Raw genomic sequence first — 17,469 nt, 5'->3', positions numbered from 1 at the left:
AGGGGTGATGCTAGCCACTCCTCCCATGCTGTCCCCTCTCCTCCCCACCCCTTCCCTCCCATTCCCTTCTCCCTTTTCTCCCATCTTAAACCAGCTCATGGAAATTGGAACTCAGACTTCAGATGGTGATTTCGTTTTCTTTACATCGATTTCCCTTTCAAGTGAGGTTTGGAAAGGTGAAAAATAGTAGAGGTGGAAAATATGTCTTGACGCATTTTCTTTTATTATTTTACCTTTTGGAAGTGGTAGAGGAGTTGTGTGGCTGTCTCTATCTCTGTCGGATCGAGAAAGAGAGGAGGTTGGAAATTGACTCTATATCCGCATTTTCTTTTGTTTCATTTACTTTCTGTCGAGTTGGTAAAGGAGTTTTGTGTCTTTCTGTGTCTCTGTGTGGGTGAGAAGATAGAAGGCTGAAAATTAATCATGTTTATGTATTCTGTTCTGGTGGAGGGAATTTATAACTTTCCACGTATCTCCATCAGAATGAGAAAAGAGAGAAAAGGGAGGAAATTAATAATATTTTCGCCTTTTCCTTCTCTTCATTTATCATTTCGAAGTGATAAATAAGTTCTGTGCCTTTCTCTGCCTCTCCTTGTGACGACAAAAGAAGGAAAATTAATAATATTTACGTGTTTCCTTTGCTTTCATTTATATTTTTGAAGTGATGAAGGAGTTCTGTGGCTTTCTGTCTCTCTATCTGGACAAGAAACAGACAAAAGTTACGAAATTAATAATATTTTCGCATGTTCCTCATCTCCATTTACCTTTTCCGAACTGGTGGCGGTGATTAGTCATTCCCTGTGTGAGTGTGTGTGTCTGTGTGAGTGACTGTGTGCCTCCTCTCTCAGCCCGGGGAAGGGGGAGCGCCGCAGCACTTCAAAGACATAATACAGCGCTCACGATCCTTCAAATCAGTCTTCCCTTCCCCCTAAAACGCCAGTAGACATCAATTAGCTTTCCCATTAGTCACTCAAGTCATTCATCAACTCGCAGACTCCCAACACGCGCGCTGATTGGCTCCCATGACCCTTGGCTCCTCCTCTTGGGCGGAGACTCAGCCACTCATCGCACCGGAGGAGAATATTTACGAGCTGAGCAGCCAATCAGCGTCAAGACTGAGCGGCTGGGGAGTGCGGGGCGTCGCCGGTGTGGCTGCAGGGGGCGGGGTGAGGCGGGTAATCAGTTTGTAACGTGGATAAGGAGCAATTTGGCCACAGTTCCTTTTGAGTGGTTATCAGGAGGCGAGGCTGGGAGCAGTGCTGGCTGGCGAGTGTTGTGCCGAGTACCGCCCTGCCTTGGCTTCCCGACGCCCGGGGTTCTGCCTGGACTCATCACCTCACAAACCCGACCACAGCTTTCCGACCGCCCTACACCCTTCCAACCTTCTCCCTGCCGCCGTGTGGGAGATCGCGGCGCTGCAGGCTCTTCCCACGACCTGTCCAGCTTGCCTTCACCTCTTCGCCGCCGCCGTCGCCGCCACCGTCGCTGCAAACTCCGCGGTAGGAACCAAAACCCTTGTGTTGTGGAGTGAGAGGGCGGGATTCCAAACATGACGCGGAGAAATGAATGAAATAAACTCGCCAGATCGTCACGGCAAGCTGCGGTAGTCCTGGTGGCTGTAAATCGCTAATTCACCGCTAGATTGTAACCCCGGCGACCCAGCGGCTTGGGAGGGTCACCAGGGGAGCTTGGAGAGAGGGCGTGAGTCCCCAGGTTCCCAGATAGACTGCAACACACGGGGGGGCTGGGCGGGCGAGGCAGAGCGGTCCCCATACGTCGCTATCTCCTGCTATCATCCCAGTGCCCAGTTTTGCGGGGCTCCCATTGGTGCTTGGAGGTGCAGGGCGCGGGTACGGGATCTGATTGGCTCCTGCCTTCACACGCTTCATCCTCGCTTGTGTTTCCTCAAGTTCGCCTCCTCGAGAATTGTTCGTATGATAAAAGCAACGTGCAAAAAATGATAAGGTGTGGTGGCCAAATGCTTGGGTCTGAAGAAAGGGAGGGTTGTAATGTTCGTGGTACTGAGGTGATGACGGTGGTAAAGCTTCACTCGCCTCGAACATTTTAACACCGAAGTAATGCAGTGTAAAAAAAATGATGATAATGTATAGAGATCAAATGTTCAGGTTTGAAGAAAGACAGAGTTAGAATCTCCATAATGTTTGGGTGGTGACGCTGTTAAGACTTCACTTGTGTTAAGAAACGTTCGTTGCCTCCAGAGGTTTTGATGCCGGAGAAGTATCGTACCTTGTAAAAAATGGTCGACTGATTTAAAAACAAATGATAAAAAATCATCTGAAGGAAAAGAAACAAAGATCATTCCTAAACTTTTGGTGAAGTGGCGGAATTAACCTTCAATTTTGTTCCATCAAGTTTGCTGTCCCGACGATGTTTTGAACGGAAAAGTACTCGAGCTTGTAAAAAAAAAAATTAATGTACAATAGAAAAAAAAATCGCCTGAAGGGACAAAAAAATCGTTCCTGATTTTTTTTTTGTGGTAACGTGGAGGAGTTACCGTGTACTTGTTTCCTGAAATTTCAAGACACGAGAAGTACTGTGCCTTGTAAAAAAGAAAAAAATAATAATAATCATCAACTAAATAAATAACATATAATAAAAAAAATATCGCCTAAAGGAAAGGAAGAAAAAAATCGTTCCTAAATTTTGGTGACGGGGCAAAGTTAACTTTCAATTACATTCTCGCAAGTTCCCTGCCTCGAGAATTTTAAGAGCGATAAAGCACCTTGCAAAAAATTAATATTGGGTGGTGAAAAATACTTAGGTCTGAAGATCGAGAAAATATCATATGTTCATCAAATTTTGGTTACTTGTCGTCTCCTCCCTTGCTTGTTTTCTGCCAAGTTCCCTTCATTTGCCATTTTATGTCCTCGTGAAAAATGAATATATGATGATAAAGCAGGAAACATTTTAGCCTGAAGAAAAATCGTATGTTCATGAATATTTGTGACAGGTTCACCTTCACTTCAGTTCTGTCAAGTTCACTGCCTCGAAAAAATTCTAAAATCAATAAAGTATCTTGTGGAAATGAATGAATAAATAAACAACAGCATATTCGTACTCATGAACAATTGCTGAGGAAAGGAAAGAAAATCATGACAAGGAAAAAAAAATCATGACGTGTTTTTTCTCAATTACATTCCCACGAGTTTACTTCGCTGAGGATTATAAGACTGATAAAGTGCATTGTATAAAAGTAAAAAAAAAAAAAAAAAATACACAGCAATATACTCGTAGAATTATTAAAAAATATCGAATGAAGAAGGGAAAGGAAAATTATGAAGTGTTTCCTCTTACAATCTCACAAAATTACCTCAGTGAGAATGATAAAACTTAACATTGTACCTTGCATAAAAAAAAAACAGTAAACAATTATATACAAACAAATTAATCAGGCATTTAAATCATAAAAAAAAAAAAACACTCAAATTCATCCAATCTGCACTACCTTTACACACCTCATCGGATACCTGAGCTAATTACTTTACGGGGTCTGTCTTCACCTGTCTCATGATTCATACCTGTTCCAACACTGCCTGTATCACGCCCCGCTGTACTATCTGTGTTCCTGACGCGTATTCAAACAAACACACACGCCCTTGCCTCGCCATTGCCTTGTAATTCTCGCTCACTCAACCTGTGTTCCTTTATCTCCTTTTTTTTTTTTCTCTCTCCTACCAGTTTATATATTGCTGAGATGCGCTGCGCTTTATCACCAACACAAATATAATGTTTAAGCAGATTTAACACTTCAGTGCAAGAAATCATATTAATTATCCAGCTCATTCTTACAATTATTCTCAGAGTCCGTTACTTATTTTCTTTTTTTTCTTTCTTAATCTCGTTAGTGATCAGAAAACATTGCTTGAAAGAATTATTAAAAACGTCACAGAACAGAAATACGGTTGTCTTATTTATTTTGCTATAGTGTGGTTTGTTTTTATTTATTGATTTATTTACGCGCTCCTCCAAAACTCTTAAAGAGCAAAACGATGTAAGTCTTTCCGTCGTGTTCTTATGACGAGATGAACACAAAGTGACGCACACCCTCCCTCGTCAAGAACAAAACACATGATGCATTGTTATGATTTTTCTGCCGCTAATAGAATCACAAACATTAGCTTCAAGTGTGGTGACAAGTAAACATAACCAATAATAACAGAGATAAAAACTATGACGGTAATAACTAATATTGAAGATGATGATGGTGAATAACAAAAAAATAAATAAATAGAAAAAAAATAATAACAACAATAACAATAATAATAATAATAATAAGTGAATAATTTTCATAGTAATAGTAATAGTAATAGTAACAAAAGGATATTAAATGAAGATGATGATAATAATAATATGCATATACAAGAGAGAAAAGCAAAAACTTGTGCTGATAATTAAACTAACACTGACGGAGAACTAAACACACACACACACACACACACACACACACACACACACACACACACACACACACACACAAGACAAAACACCACCATCACCACCACCACCACATTGTCTCACAAGCACACGAACACGCTTGCAATTATCGACACATGAATGAAAAAACACCTTTGCTTTCCTGAAAGAAAGAATATATATAAAGGTTTTATTCCACACATCCTCCGCCACGCTTCCCTTCACAGAGGCAAACATACATAGATCGATGAATGACCCCTGTGTAACGGCTTAAAACAACGAGAATCCAAACCTAACCTAACACAACCTAAGCTAACCTATCCAAAATCAAACCTAACCTAACCTAACCTAACCTAACCTAACCTAACCTAACCTAACACAACCCAACCTAACCTAACCTAGCTTAACCTAACCTAACCAAAATCAAACCAAGCCAAACCAAGCCTAACCAAACCTAACCTAACCTAACCAAAGATAACCTAACCTAACCTAACCTAACCTAACCTCATCGAACCCAACCAAACCTAATTTAACCCTTTCTCTACAACACAATTTTGTTCCAAGATCTCCATTTTTTTCTTTATGGCACTTACATTTGCACTGCAGTCTCCTAAACAGTTCCGTATCAGAGAAAATACAAAATCAACCTCCTATTTTATCCTTCCCTTTTGTGCTCCACGCTAACAATTTTTAACTAACGCCAATAGTGACAGTAGAGGTGTTAACTAACCCCACGCTAAGCAAGGCATGGTATCTATAAAACCAATACTTTTCCTTGCAATTTTCTCCATAATCTGTCATGTAAGATTAGAAAAATATATGCACAAAATAAGTAGAATAAGAAGAACAAGGACAAAAACAAAGAGAACGGTAAGGAGTGTAACGATTCACAGTTAGAAAACACAGTAAGAAGCTAAAACAAGAAAGAAACGACAAGAATATTTTACTAACAATAAGAAAACGAATGCCATGAAGGACGATAAGAAATAAAACAATAACATTAACCAAACAAAAGACACTAAACCTAGAAGATATTAACCATTTCATAATAATAATGATAATAATAATAATAATAATAATAATAAAAATGTGTGATAAAAGGAAAAAATAACTTTACATTCAACCTTTGTTTCTGTTTCTGAGGCGTCGCACAAGTACAACACTTTTCTAAAACGTACGAGAAACATTCCTCCATTATCATTTATTTATATTCTCATTTTCCGACGGCCCTGGTAAGATAAATATTTCTTAAAGACAACGAACGACAAACACCTTTTAATTCCATCTCTGTTTTAACCTTTTGCACTACTACGGTCGTCTTTTGTAACACTGAGGTCACTGTGATAAATATTTCAATAGACATGGAGAAACAAAGAATATGATATTGATTTCACCTTTGCTAAGCTATAAACTACATTTTTTTTAAGAGTGTATCAAAAAAAAAAAAGAAAATGATGCTGTGAGTGTGACATGGAGGAGATCAATAGAGAGAAGAACTAGTACACAAAGGCAAAGGTGGAGAGATGGAATTCAGAGATATGAAACACCTGGGCCTGGAGGAAGAGGACACGCAAGGCTACCATGTGTAAGCCTGGTTGCTTTTCGCAGCTTCCCTTATTTTTTCTGTTCTTGTGTTCTTATGGAGGTACTGGCGATAACATGCAAGAGCGGCCGACCCCACTAGCTATTAATAAGGCAAAGGAGAGAAAAAAAAAAAAAAGAAGAAAAATGGAAGAACTAAAAAAAAAAATAATAATAAAAAATAAGTCCTTTTAAAAGTTGTATTCCTAGATGACCGTGGGGGAGATTAACTCGCACTGAAAGGGTTAACACTTCAGTCACTGCGCTGTTAATAATCAAAAGCATGACAGACATTATTTTTTTCTCGTCGAAATGAAGACAAGTTCCTAAAAGCACAAAAAGCATTATATTCAACCAGTATTATTTATCTCCACCTGTTTTCTTTTCATTTATCTGTTTCCATATTTCTGAGGCACCGTGGAGGAGAAACTTCATGAGGGTATAAGAAGTAAAGTGTCTAGTCTTTTACTTATTTATTTATGTTATTTTGTTGAATTATTTGTTTTCGGTGTCGCGATTGTAAAATTTCTTAAAGGCGCGTGAGGAAACTTCGGATTCAGTCATCACCATCATCACCACCTTCTTTCTCTTATATTTCTTCATTTATATATATTCATTTATTTTTCACCTTTTCTTCTGTTGCGGCAAGGACGAGAGTTTCCTAAAATATACGAGGAACATTACATTCGACCAGTTTTATTTATATGTTTATCTGTTTATTTATTAATCTATGTATTTCAAAGGAGGGAAAAATCATGAAGGTACGAAAAAATATCCTTGTCAAGTCGTTTATTTACCTATTTTCATTATTATTTTGATGTCGCGATCTTAAGATTTTACAAAGACACGAGAAGAAAAAGCTTAAATTCAGTAATATTTTTTTTTTCGTTTCTTCCTTTATGTTTCATCAATTATTTATTTATTATCAGAGCAGCCGCTGTGACGCAATTCGCCAAATACACAAGTAAACTTTAATTCAATTTTCCAGTGATTCTTTTCGAGGCGCCGTGGAATAACAACTGTCTAAATGCATGACTGAGACTTTCCTCTTCTATTCTTTTCTCTTTATTTTTCATTCTATTCCATTTTCTCTAGTTCAGATTTTCATGGAGCTTTTTTTTTTTTATTATTATTATTTGTCTCGTTTTTCTCCAAGACACGATGTTTTTCCTTTTCTATTTTTTTTTTTCCATTGCATTCTTTCTATTCTGTTATAATTTTCCAAGCCACAACTGTTCTTTATTATATTTTTCCATTACTTTTTCATTATTCTATTCTACTTTTTAATGCGCTACGTTTTTTTTTATATTTTATTTCTCTTCCATTCATTTTTTTTTCTTCTGAACGAAGCATTTTTTCCCCTATAATTCTTTTTTTCTATCCTGTTTTTACCCTATTTCATTATTATTTTTTTTCCTAGGCGCACCTTTGTTTATCTTGTTCAATTTCTTTCCATACTGTTTTTTTTATCTTTTTTTTTTCCCCCTTCCTGAACGAGACGTTATTTCTTCGCTCTATTTTTTCTTTCGTTTTGTTTTCCCCATGACACTTTTTTCTACTTTATTTTTCCCAAACTCCGCGTTACTTTTTCTTCCTATTCTATTTTACACTGGATTTTCTTTTTTCCCATTTTTCGAAGACGCAACTTTTTTTCTCTCTCTCTCTCTCTCTCTCTCTCTCTCTGTCTCTCTCTGTCTCTTATTTTATTATATTCCCACAACAGAATGGCGGTACAATATCCTACAGGCACGCGACAAAATCCTTCATTCAATCATCCCTTTTACCTCGAAGCGTCACAGTGGTCGCTAATATTTCCTAAAGACACGAGGAAGACCATAGATATCAAAGGAAAGCCACGAAGCGTTACGGAGAATCACTTACACATGAGATTTATTAATTACTCTATCACTATTTATATTTTATTCCATCATTCTGTTTTATTTTTGTTTGCTTTTCTGAGGCGTTCCGGATCAGGCTGGAGTTTCTTAAAGGCACGGTAAATAACTCGCTTAGAAAGGTCCCTAATTTCACGAAAGTAATGAATGATTTTGCCATGTATTGTTATTTTATTTATTTATTTATTTTTTTTTTTTTCTGTGACACTGTGGATCGAGATAAAATTTCCTAGACAGATAAATATATGTACTTAAAAGAACGCTATCCAAAGTCACGAAAATTTATGAATGATTTTATTTAATTTACTTTATTGTTACTGTATTTTTATTTATTTATTTTTTTTTACTCAAGGCACTGTGGATTGACGAAATTTCCTCAGAGCATGATGAAATACTGTAGCTCAAATGAACGCCATCCAGTGTCACAAAAATTTATGTATTATTGTAGTTAACTTACCGTCTGTTGTTACTATATTACATTTTTTTCTTTCTTTTTCCGAGGCATTGTGGATTGAGATGAAATTTCCTAAAGACACGATGATTTTGGCTACTAGACACTTTTTTTTCTCATAATTACCGACAACTTTATACTCCTACTTTCGTGCTGTACATTCTGAAACAGTTCTGTGGGCTAGAGAAAATAAAATCAAGCTTCCTTTCCTCTTTTTTCTGTGTTCGTGCAAATATTTTATTCTTTATAATGAAGAATAATAAGGAACGACCATAGCAGTGAAAGACTTAAAGGAACGTCATCCGCTGCCACGAAAAAATGATGAATGATTTTAATATTGTTTATTATTACACTTTTATTTATTTTTTGGAGGTGTTGCCGATCACGATAACATTTCCTATAACATTTCCTAAAGGCACGATAAATAAATATAGCTGAAAGAAATGGTACCCAGGTTGATGAAAGTTGACGCATCCTTTTGTTACGGTTTGTCATTTTTTTTTTTTTTCCGAGATCTTGTGGATCGCGATAATATTTCCTGAGAGTACGATACCTTAACCCTTTCAGTACAAGACACAATTATAAGCTTCATAAAATCTCCTGTTATTAAGTAGAACAGAGTTAACAGAGCTGCAACATTAGTGGACGAGTAGCTACAGATGATTTTCAACGCCTTCATCACACCTAAATATAATCTTTCAAAATAATACAATTTTTTAAGAGTAATTAAAATAGAATCAAACTTTGCCGTGGTACTGAAAGGGTTAAAGGTACTCAAGATCACGAAAGTTGACTGATCATTCTACTGCCGCTTATCATTACTCTATTAATTTTCCCCACGAGGTATTGTTGTACATAAAAAAAAAAATCATGTTACAAAAAAATAACTACAACCTTTAAGAACGCCATTAGAAACTCAAGGGGGTTAATTATATGTTTTTTTTATAGATATATTTTATTTGCCATTATTTTTCTTTCCGAGGCGAAGAGAATCAACATGGAAACATCTAAAGGTAGAATAAATAGTGAGATGCGTAATGAACGGCAACCAGTGACAAACATCGGAGGTGAAGTCTTGAACCTAATATCTTTTTGCTACTGTTCGTTGCTAATTCACGTTGTTTCCTTCTTTCCTTTCTTTTCTTCTACTTTGGTATCTATTTTTTACTTCATTTCCTTCCCTAAAAAATAAATAAATAAATAAAGTTAATAAAACAAAGTAAGATGAATATATAAATAGGTAAATAATATATAAATAAATAGTATCAGGAAGGTTGCACGGAAAGGGAAAATTTTGATGAGGTACTCTAGAGATTCCTTATATCTTAGGTAAACGGAAATCGGATTTATTTTCATTATTATTATTATCATTATTATTATTATTATTATTATTATTATTATTATTATTATTATTATTATTATTATTATTATTATTATTACACTTTAAAATTATTCAAAGACAAGTCAGAACACCTCAAAAGAAAAAAAAAGTAAATTGGCTTTTTTTTCTTGATTCTTCAACTTGTAGTGTGTATGAGCGTCTAAAAATAAATGGCAGGTGACGCTGGGAAAATTACAATGTAGCAGAGAGGGAGTTCAGATCGCCACCCACACGTGTCTGGATATTGGAGGTTAATAAGTTTCCCTGCGTGGACTGGAGGTGAGTTACGCCACCGCTTATGCCAAGAAAAAGAAGAAAATAAAAGGGAAAAAAAAATTCTCTCTCTCTCACTAAATCGTAGCCGCGCGCCAGGATAGCGCCGGAGACTTCTATCAAGGCAGGGAGTTGCATCATGAACTTCGCAGCTGCTGTAACCTTGAAAAATGAAGCCAAGAAGAGACGGAAAAGAAAAATAAATGGAAGGAAATTAAAAAGAAACGAAGAGACCAAAAATAACAAAGGAGGGAGGAACTGGAGGAGGAAAAGTATAAAGAAAAATGGAATTATAAAGAAAAACAATTCCTAATCAGAAACAAAAGAAAAAAACTGAATAAGTAAATAAATAAATGGTAATAATAATAATAATAATAATAATAACAATAAGAAGAAAAGAAAAAATAAGAAAACGATAAAAAAACACGAACTTAAGAAAATAATATAATAACATACAAAAATAACATGGGACCAAAAGAAAATATTGTTAAACATTGCAGGCACAACAAAGCGAACCAAATCCCGTTTTCTCCACCGCCTTAACATCTTTTCCATTGCAGCTAAATTTTTCCTTCAATCACCAGCACCTATTTAGACACTAACTTTCGCACCGAACTCTCTAAAACACCTTTGTAGTCCGAAAGAAAGACAAAATTAACCTCTCCTCTCTCTTGTTTCCTCGGTTAATACGCAAATGATGATCACAGTTCTTTGAAAGCTGGTTAACCCTTTGACTGCCACCTGGTACACCTTTCCCCAATTACCAGTCACACTGAGACAGATGCTTATAAAGATTTCACGCATTGCTTCTGGTGCTGCTAATTGTTTCGTGTCACAGTGAAAGGGTTAAGGACATTAGGAGATAAAAGTTTGATGAAAAGTAACAAGAACGAATTGGAGCAGATGAGGAGTATAATAGTGACGGAAAATGTGGAATGAATAGGGAGAAGTAAAGAATTGTTCATAACGAAGATCGGAATGACGAGGGGAAGACAGGAGGTAGGGAAAGGTGATGACAGGGATGGTGGAAGGAAATAAGGAATGAATCGGACAAAACCGCAAATCGTAGGAATAGATGAAGAAGATAAGACGACATGGAAAATAAGAAAACCAAATGATAGGAATAGTGGAAGAAGAGAGAGAATAAAGAAGTGTCGAAAACATAAGAATGAAGGAAGAAGACGGAAAAAAAACGACGATAGAAATAAGAGAAAAATAAGTAATATTAAAAAAAAAAACTGGGGCAGAGAGAGAGAGAGAGAGAGAGAGAGAGAGAGAGAGAGAGAGAGAGAGAGAGAGAGATAGAGAGAGAGAGAACGAGATTACAAAGAAAACACTAACTCAATTCAGGAAAAAAAAATACGTAATAAAAAAAATACAAACATAAATAAAACATGACGGTAAAACCCACTCACTCAATCACTCACTCACTCACTCACTCACTAACATCAGCGCAGCAACAACTTAAAGTCAAGAGGCACCAGCAGGGAGCGAGTGAGAGCGAGAGGCGAGGGAGCGGGAGGGGAGAAGTGATGCAAATGGAAGGAAGGAGAGGGAGAGGGGAGAGAGGGGAGCGAGTAAGTGTGATGGATCGACTCCCAGTGACGGAAGTGTGAAAATGAGATGTTAAGGAAGTGAGGGAGAGTGTCAGGAGAGGCTGAGGTGAGGGTTGGGTGTCAGGCGATGAGGGAGAGGAGATGGGGTGTGGGTTGGGTGTCAAGGGGGTGAGGGAGGAGGAGAAATCAAGAGCCGTATTTTGAAATGTTTTCTTCTCTCGTCATGACTGTCTTCAAAGGCCACAGGAATGGTTAGTTAGGTTTTCTTCAGTGTTATTTGCTGTGATCTTTAATAAACTACCACTAGAATCATGACGACACACTTAAAATCTCCTCAGTTTTCACTAAAGTCTGTTAAAAGTTGCCGAGATAGGACGCTGGTGTTTGAAAATGCCATCCCCGCATAACATAACATAACATAACGTAAGTGTGTTTTGCTACTTATGTTGTTGACTCTTTAATAAACTACGTATCATTAGAATCATTAAAACACTCTTAATATCTCATCAATTTCTATTAAAGACTGTTAAAAGTTGTCAGTAAGATGAGACGATGAAAATTTTAAGAATAGATAAGGGTTTTTCTTTTTTTTTTGTTATTCATGTTGCTGAATCGCTAATAAATAACCACTAGTCATAAAAGCACCCTTTATATGTCATCAATTTCCATTAAAGTCTGTTAAAAGTTGTCGAGATAAAACGCTGGTGTGTGAGAATACGACAGCTGCATAACATGACATGACATAAGTGGTTTTTGTTATTCATGTTGCCGAGTTCTCAATAAACTACCACTAGATTCATAAAAAGAAAACATTCTTAATATCTCGTCAATTTCCACTAAAGTCCGTTAAAAGTTTTCAGAAAGATAAGACGATGAAAAGTTTAAGAATACATAAGTGTTTTTAGTTATTCATGTTGCCGAGTCCTCAATAAACAACCACTAAAGTCATGAAAACAATTCCAAATTCTCATCAACTTCCACTAAAATGTATTAAAAGTTGCCAGCAAGACAAGACACTGAAAAGTTTGAGAATACGACCATAACATAACATATCTAATTATATACACAACATAACAAGACATATCAACATATGCACACACACCCAGTACGAGTAATTAAGGTTCAGGTATACTATGGCCTTGGTCACGGCCACTGAGGGTTGCATCACCGTACCCTGGCAGCCTGCCCGTCAACGCTGCGTGTCATGTTTTGAAACATTTCTGCCCGCACATTGATTACTTTCAAAAGGCTGTTGTTGGAGTTACACGTGTTTTTAAGGGTGTTTTTTTGGGGGGTTCTAGTTTTTTTTTGGGGGGGTTCTAGTTTGGTTTCTAGTTCTAGTTCGGTTCTAGTGACAGATTAACAAGATTCTATATTATTAACAGGAGAAACAGTCTTGAAAAACCAGGCTAATCGTCTCCGTGGCCTTGGAAATTAGTCGTGTTGAGAGAGCAAACTGTTTCTGAATACGAGCCAGTGTCCTAGCTGTGCATGCGGTGCGCTTTAGAAATACTTAGATGAATGCTGCTTGTATATATTATTGATAAGTATTCATAAAGCGTAAACACACGAGTTCAGACGGGTAGATTACGAAAGTATTAGTAAATTATACAGACAGCAATAGCGAATACCGCTGAATATGATAAATTTTGAGTTTGAAATAATAAAACAAATGCTGCTTGTATATATAATGAAAAGCGATAAGTATTTCTAAAGTATAAATACACAATTTCAGACGCGTGGGTTGCCAGAGTACAATGATGCAGTCTTCAATTCCTGTGACCGCTGCTGTATATATAAAATCACCGTCGACACTTATGAAATCTGAGTATTGCTATTTACCTGTCACTAATTAAGCCTCTTCCTGCTGATAATACGATACCATGACACGTTAATCTTTGCAAGTCAACCGAAACGACTTTTTTATGATAAGAAATAAAACTCCGGGCGATGAGAGGCTCAAATTACTAGATTGCTTCTCTTACTGCTAGTGGTCCCTTAGGAAATAAAAAAAAAAAATTGTATTAGATATCTCTTCAAAATTTAAGATATGATAGTTAAAAGCAACTCTATTTCTTTATCGAGTAGTGAGTTACGAAAATATAAGAAAAATAATACTAGCACTATTTCTTCAAGGTTTAAGGAAAAGCTAAATGGAATTGTATTTCTTTGTAGACTGGAGTCTTATGAAATTATATAGTAAACTTGTATCAGATATTTATTTCAAAGATTAAGAATAATTAGTATTTAAAGAGAACTCTACTTTATCTCGCACACACACACACACACACACACACACAGTGGGCAGTATTACCATCACGTGGATTAATCTAATTGGTCGCGACACAAATTTATCGGAAAAGTGCCGAACATCCGGTTTTCATTACAAGGAATGACCACCATTCTTCTTGACACCCAGAGAGAGAGAGAGAGAGAGAGAGAGAGAGAGAGAGAGAGAGAGAGAGAGAGAGAGAGAGAGAGAGAGAGAGAGAGAGAGAGAGAGAGAGAGAGCGCTAAATAAAACCGAAGAAGGAAGAGAATAACTTACTCATTATGAAAGTAAACAAGAAATTCTTCAATGTTGTAAAAATCGAATTATTTTCTCAACATTTTTACACCCCAGAAAAACCACCTCGTGTGTTCTTTTCTTTGACACTCTAAGAAGTTAATAATCAGGTTCCGTACTTGAAAATATTTACCTGTCAGGTGGTGAACGCGTCCAGGAAGTGCTGGTGTTAACCATGATAAATTGACGCCGGGAAGCTGTGAAAATGTAAAAATAAAGAGTTAAGTGAAGGTGTGAGAGAGAGAGAGAGAGAGAGAGAGAGAGAGAGAGAGAGAGAGAGAGAGAGAGAGAGAGAGAGAGAGAGAGAGAGAGAGAGAGAGAGACAGTAACTAACACGTGGTTCTTTCGTATAGTTACAACGCCCCCTCACATCCCCAGCCATTCAGTACCACAGGCAACTCCCGACCTTCACAGAATCACACACAGTCAGTAAACAAAGACGTAATAGCAGTGCGTGAGAAGCTAGATCGTGTTTAACCCTTTGATTACTAAACAATATCTTGAACTTTTTATCAGTTTATGTTCGACAAGTGAGAACTATACTTTGTGCTCTCGGCGTACTTACTTTTCTTGTCAATGAACTACTACTACTACTACTGCTACTACTACTATACGTTTGAGACTAAATGAAAAATGTATTTACACCAACTCTGCCGCTGTGTATGAAATATTATCTTTTTTTATTTATTTATATTTAAGATTGGTTTAGGTTGGCGGCCGTTTAGCCTTCTACAGTGTTTACTTACGTTAGCTTCAGTGGCGCAAAATTTGATTAATGCTGATTTTCCTTTGCCCTTTTCTAATTTCGTACTGTGTTGTGCATATGCGTTATGTATTTTTGCTGTGTTAAATCTGTCAATAAACTACTACTAATATAAATTCTCCAGTAGCATCAAGAATATAAGCAAATGCAACGGTAGTGGAAGGATTAAAGACTCGACTCTGGCTCACGGCTATTTCTCAGCGGAGGAAGTAGCGCTATAGTATTTACGAGTGGTATAACGGGCGGCATACGACCCAGCTGATGTGACGCCGTAATTCAATTTGCAAATCCACCAAGCAAGAAAGCAGCTTTGGAATGACACAGGAAGCAGATAAGAACTAAACGATACGGCGACAATTCTGACCAACGTAAGATTTGTGAGTTCCGGCGCTGCAGACCACCACGGGAACTGCCGGGTGAGTGTGTACATGCTCGCCCCGCCCTGTCTTGTGGTGGAGGGCTGGTCGTTCTTTTTTATATTAGCGTGGAAACAAAGCCATCTCATGCCACTGTTAGAGGGAAATAAAGCCCACTCGTTCTCTCGTGTATTACCAGGAAATAAAGTTTAGTAGTTCTGTCTTGTATTAAAGTGAAAATAAGTAAAGAAGGAAATAAATAACAGAAGAAAATAAAGTCCACTCGTCCTCATCACCGGGAAATAGAGTTCACTTGTCCTGTCTTGCAAGGGAAACAAGCCCCGCAACTCCACTCCAGAGGACAAGGGAGGCTGCGAGGACTCCGGCGTGCAGTGAGCTCCTTTACCTGGTGAGCAGCGCTATAAGGAAGTGAGCGTCCCGAGAAGTGGTAGCCTTGTCCCTTATCGCGGCGTCCCAGGAGCGCACTGTTAGGTGGACACACACATTCAGAACGTGGAGATTGTAGTGCTGCGCTATTACAACTGCAGACACTTTTTTTGGCGCGCTGTTCTCGAGTCCATGATTACACACATTACTTGTCACACGGCTGTACTTTTTCTCCGGCGCGGATGTTAATAAAAACGGTGTTACTGAGCTTGCTATTACCGCGCTATCATGTGGTTTCTTCTTCCCTCGCTGTGTGTTCGCAGACGTGCTTGTGTCTTGTCCTCGCTGCCTTTAATGTGATCTTGTGAGAATGATTGGGGTTTTCAAGGTTTTCATAATTCTGGTGAAAGTTTTACGTACATGGGTGCTGAATCAAGAGCGAGCATGAAAATAACATCCATAAGAACCAGAGACAATATTGTGAAACACTTCTGCCTGCACCTCCACTGCATTCAGAAGGTTCCAGTTGATGTAACACGGGTTAATTGTGTTTTTTTATGGTTCTAGTGACATATTAACAAAATTTCTACATTATTAACAGCAGAAACACTTTCGAAAACAAGGCTAATCGTCTCTGTGGCCTTTGAAAATAATTGTGGTAAGAGAGCAAAGCGTTTCAAAATACGGACTCACACTGCTCATCTCTGTGGTGTGTGAAAAAAAATCGTGGTGAGAGAAGAAAGAGTTAATACAAGCCCTGATACGACAAAAAGCGACGGATGTAATGGCTCAGTCCTATTGCATTTTCTTCATTGACTCTTCTCTTCCTCGTAATGATCCTCAACTCCTATTTCAGTTTATTCCTTTTATATTTATCCACTCATTATGGCCCGTATTCAGAAACGCTCTGCTCCTTCACCACGACTATTTCCCAAGGCCACGGAGATGATTAGTTGGGTTCTCACGAGTGATTTTCCTGTTAGCAATGTAGAAATCTTGTTAACATGTCAGCAGAAAAAAAAAAAACACCCTTGAAAATTCGTGTAACGTCAACTAAAGCCTTTTGAAAGTAGTCGAGGTGCCGGCAGATGTATTTCAGAATATTGTCTTATGTTTCTTCACTCTCCCGTAATGATTATCCGGTATCCTTCAATTTTTCTCCAACGACTCTCTTTCTCTTCCGTAATGGTCAGCGGGGTTGCCCTTCTAACGCTGGTCTTTCTCGCAATAACTAACAAATCGTCCTTGGCGCGGAAAGATTTATTGTACGGAGAGAATTTAGCGGAAGGTAAAATTGTATATAGGAATTGGTGTATAGTTAATTGTGTGCTTGTTTTTCTCCTTTTGCTGCTTTCCCGTGAGCCGGAATTTGTTGTAATGTATTGTCTTCTTCTTCCTCCTCCTCCTCCTCCTTCTCCTCTTTGTATACAACTTTAAACACGAATCGAGCATTACTCAGTCGTATAGCGATTTATTCTTGTTAATCCTTCAGTTTCTTCATCATCAAACTATTACTATCCTTCTCCTTCTCCCCTTCCTCTTCCTCCTTCTTGTTTATGGCGGTGAAAAATGAACCGAGCCGTACCACATAATATATTAATCAAATCTTTTAATCGCGGTAAAATATTCTTGCTTAGTTTTCTATTTTTTTTTTCCATCATCAAGCAGCCAAGGGAGTAAAAGGTCTGTTGCTGCTTGTTTTCCTTGATTTTTCTTTGAATTTCTGCTCCTGCTCTTCTTTTTCTTTCTCCCCCTCCTCCTCCTCCTCCTCCTCATCCTCCTTCTAATTCTATTCCTTCGTTGTGTCTCAAGCTTTCATTATTACA

The 17,469-nt window shown here is 37.7% G+C and overlaps 1 protein-coding gene across 2 annotated transcripts in view; it reads left to right on the top strand.

Annotated features, from left to right (window-relative positions):
- Nucleotides 1-771: 771 nt before the first annotated feature.
- Nucleotides 772-17,469, top strand: part of LOC135090223 (transcription factor GATA-4-like) — a 186,251-nt gene continuing 169,553 nt past the window's right edge. Inside the window, exon 1 of one of the 2 annotated variants that reach the window (XM_063986733.1) lies at nt 772-1,499. The gene's annotated coding sequence lies outside the window, so the exon portion shown is untranslated. The remainder of the gene's footprint in view (nt 1,500-17,469) is intronic. The other variant, XM_063986734.1, reaches the window with a different exon arrangement.

This window comes from Scylla paramamosain, chromosome 34, assembly GCF_035594125.1.
Source record: "Scylla paramamosain isolate STU-SP2022 chromosome 34, ASM3559412v1, whole genome shotgun sequence".
In the NCBI taxonomy this organism is placed as follows: Eukaryota; Metazoa; Arthropoda; class Malacostraca; order Decapoda; family Portunidae; genus Scylla; species Scylla paramamosain.
This window is presented reverse-complemented; position numbering and strand designations above follow the sequence as displayed.